This window comes from Aedes aegypti, chromosome 3 (genome assembly GCF_002204515.2).
Source record: "Aedes aegypti strain LVP_AGWG chromosome 3, AaegL5.0 Primary Assembly, whole genome shotgun sequence".
Lineage (NCBI taxonomy): Eukaryota > Metazoa > Arthropoda > Insecta > Diptera > Culicidae > Aedes > Aedes aegypti.
This window is the reverse complement of record NC_035109.1, coordinates 287,776,691-287,780,840: the sequence shown is the minus strand read 5'-3', so window position 1 is coordinate 287,780,840 and position 4,150 is coordinate 287,776,691.

Genomic DNA, 4,150 nt, shown 5'->3' with positions numbered 1-4,150 from the left:
ACCATCAGTAATTATTCTAGGGACTCTCCAGGATTTTCAGGAATTGTTACAGATCTTCAGGAAATTTTACAGAGATCCATATCCAGACCTAGGAACCACTATTTTCAAGAAATTATTTTCAAAGATTCTTCCAAGATTGCACGCAGCGATTCATCTAGAGATTTCTCCATAACAATCACCAGGCAAATATTCAGCAATCCACTATTCTTCCATAAAACATATTTTGTATAAAACGCTCAATATACTCAATAAATTACTCTAATAGTTCCCACGCTGATTGTCCCGAAATAATTTCTGTAGTGTCCTATAAACCATCCTTTCGAAAATCATCATCTATTGATTATAACTTGGAGACGTAACATAAAAATAGAAGAAGAATCTCCAAGGGAATTTACAAAAATTACTCCAGGAGTGCTTCCAGGAGATCATCGCAGAAATTCTCTCAAGGTTTCCTACGTAAGTACCAGATGCTTATGTATGATTTTATCCAGAGTTGACTTTGGGTACCCTTTCATAAATGCCTCTAGAGTTTCCTCCATGATGTCTTTCCATAATTCCTAAAAAATTTCCTTGGATAATCCCTACAGAAATTTCTGGGGAAATATTTGGAGGACTTCGTCAAGTAATATTTAGAAAAGAGCTGATCGAAAATATTTGGGGAATTTCGTCGTGCCTTAAATCACCCAAAATACATTTTTCGTCAACTTTTATGCGTGGAGAATATAGAATACATCTTAATTATGGATCCTAGGCGAAACAAATCGGGATTTGGTCCGAAAACACTGTGAAAAAAGCTAGTGTCCGGCTTTCGAAGCGTTCGGCAATTCAATGCAGTACGGTGCCTGATACAAACTATAGATTGATTAGAAACGCCGATTCGTAGCACCTATTTCCAGCACAGCCTTCCATACCGATACACCTGGAGATTACCACAGCAGACAGAATCACAAATCGACCACGTTCTGATTGATGGACGGCACTTCTCCGACATTATCGACGTCAGGACCTATCGTGCCGCTAACATCGACTCTGACCACTATCTGGTGATGGTTAAACTGCACCCAAAACTCTCCGTCGTTAACAACGTACGGTACCGACGGCCGCCCCGGTATGCTCGTGAGCGGATTAGGCAACCGATGTCGCAACTGCGTACGCACATCTCCCCGAGGCTGCATTACCGGAAGAGTGTAAGCTGGATGAAGCCCCTCTTGAGAACTGGTGGAGAACAGTGAAAGCAGCCATCAACGATGCAGCTGAGACCAACGTCGGGTACGTGGGACGGAGTCGACGGAACGATTGGTTCGACGAGGAATGTAGGCAGATTCTGGGCGGTCTGACTGCAGTAAGGGACCCGGAACTTTGAACGTTACAGACGGAAACGGGAACAGCATACCCGCCTCTTTCGGGAGAAAAATCGCCGCCTGGAAGAAACGGATTGCGAGGAGATGGAACATGAACTCATAAAGATTGTCTACAACGGCTGATAGGCACAATCTGGGAAACAGAACAGCTACCGGAGAAACGATCACCATTCGAAATGCGGCCTACAAAGTATTATTTCAGATCATCTGCCGTCGTCTGTCACCCATAGTAAACGAGTTACTGGGGAAGTTATCAAGCCTGCTTCGTTGACGGCCGATCGACAATGGACCAGATCTTTAATGTACGCCAAATCCTCCAAAAATGTCGTGAATACCAGGTCCCAACGCATCTTTTTTTCATCGATTTCAAGGCTGCATACGATAGTATCGACCGCGTAGAGCTGGAAATTCATGAACAAGATCAGCTTTCCCGGGAATCTCATGAGATTGATAAGAGAGACGATGGAAGGTGTGTAAAATTGTGTGAAGGTTTCAAGCGAACACTCCAGTTCGTTTGGATCCCGCCGGGGACTATGACAGAGTGATAGACTTTCGTGCCTGTTGTTCATTATTACGCTAGAAGGAGTGTTATGCACAGAGCCGGGCTCAACAGCCGGGGTATGATTTTTATGAGATCCAGTCAATTTGTTTGCTTCGCGGATGATATGGACATTGTCGGCTGAACATTTGAAAAGGTTACACCCGCAAGAAACGCGAGGCAGCAAAAGTTGGACTGGTGGTGAATGCGACCAAGCCAAAGTACATTCTAGCTGGGGGGCGAGTGCGACAGGACTCGTCTAGGTAGTAGTGTTATGAGACGGAGATACGTTCGAGGTGGTCGACGAGTTCGTCTACATTGGATTATTGCTGACGGCTGACAGTAACGTTAGCCGTGAAATACGGAGGCCTCCACAAGAAGCTGTGATCAAAAAAGGTTCACCCCCGCACCAAATGTACCACGTACAAAACGCTCATAAGGCCGGTAGTCTTCTACGAGCATGAAACGTGGACGATGCTCGAGGAGGACCTGTAAGCACTTGGAGTCCTTGAACGTCGGGTGCTTAGGACGATCTTTGGCGGTGTGCAGGAAAATGGTTGTGTGGCGGCGAAGGATGAACCACGAGCTCGCCCAACTCTACGGCGAATGCAGTATCCAGAAGGTGCGGCTAAAGCTGGAAAGATACGCTGTGCAGGGCTTGTTGCAAGAATGCCGGAGAACAGCACTGTGAAGATGGTGTTCGCTTCGAATTTGGTCGGAACAAAAAGGCGTGGGGCGCAGCGAGCTAACTGGATTGACAAGGTGTTTCATGATTTGAGAGCGTCCAGAGATTCGTACAGCAGCGCATCCTGATATTTTCCGGAAAAATCCACGCTTTGTCAGGTATTCCTTAAAAAAATCATCCATTGCCCCAAACATTTGCTTAGAAAATCTTACGAATGAATGAATGAATGAATTGTCTTTATTATCGAGACTTTCAGCCCTTGGCTGGTTCGTCTCTTAACTTACGAATGAGAAGAATTCTTTGACCAATCAGTAACTATTCTAAAGACTCTCCAGGATCTTCAGGAATTTTTACACATCTTCAGGAAATGTTACAGAGATTCATCTTGACATACCAAGGAACATCTGGAAATATTTGCATTGATTCCTCCAAGAGTTCTCGCAGAAATTCATCCAGAGTTTTGCTCATTGCCTGATGGTTATATACATATATTTATGAGTGACTCCAGATGTTCTTCCAGAAAACCATCTCTTCAGAAAATGATTCTAGGATATACAACAAGAATTACACTAAAAGTTCTCACGCTGATACTCTCAGCAAGATCTCGTGTAGTTTCCAAAACGATTCTTTCGAAAATTATTGCATATTACTCTTATATTTTGTTTGAGATATCTCCTGAAAGTTCCAATCAGTAGTTACTCCAGGAGAAACTGAGAATCGCTGTGGAGATGCAAAGCGGAAAGAGAAGAAGAATCTCCAAGGAATTTCTACGAAAAATTCTCCAGGAGATACTTGCAGGGTTCTCTCAAGGTTTCTTACATAAGTACCAGATATTTATCTTGTAGGTTGAAGAACTACTTGGGAACTAGCCTGGGGGGTTTTTCTTGGCCAAATCGTCTGAAATATTGGACATAGAAGCACTTCAATACGACGCATATTGTGGCCAAATATGAACCCAGCAGCTTTTCAAAAACCATCTTGTCGGAGTGAATCGACAGTGCCAATAGTGGTTTCTGCGCTCGTGTACATACACGTTACATGTCACCAACATAACTTAAAAAGTGCTGGTGGAAAATATAAACAAAGATCAGCTGTTCCCAGCAAAATCAAACGGCAGTATTTTCAACCAGCAAATTTGCGCTTGTGTTCGTGACACCGCTCGGCGAGAGCTCAATAATAGGATCCGGCTCCCTATGTACCCGGGAGGTTACTTCTAGAGCCTTTCCTCCAGAGTTTCTTCCATGATTTCTTTCTATTTTCTTGGGAAATCCCTACATACATTTCTGAAGAAACATCTTGAAGACTTCGTCGATTGATTTTTACAAGGGTGCGGATCGAATATCATGGACGAATACCGACAAATAATCGCTGAATGAATTCTTAGAGTAATAATAGTAACTATGGGTTGATTAGAGCCACCGCTGTGTGGATTTTGAATCCCAAGACACCTTCTGGTATAACGAGAGGAAAAGTCAATCAATAGGTCCAGTGTCTTGCGTAATGGTGTTTTTTGAAAGATTCCTACTGAAATTTCTAGTGGAGTAACTCGTGAACGAATGTTCTTCA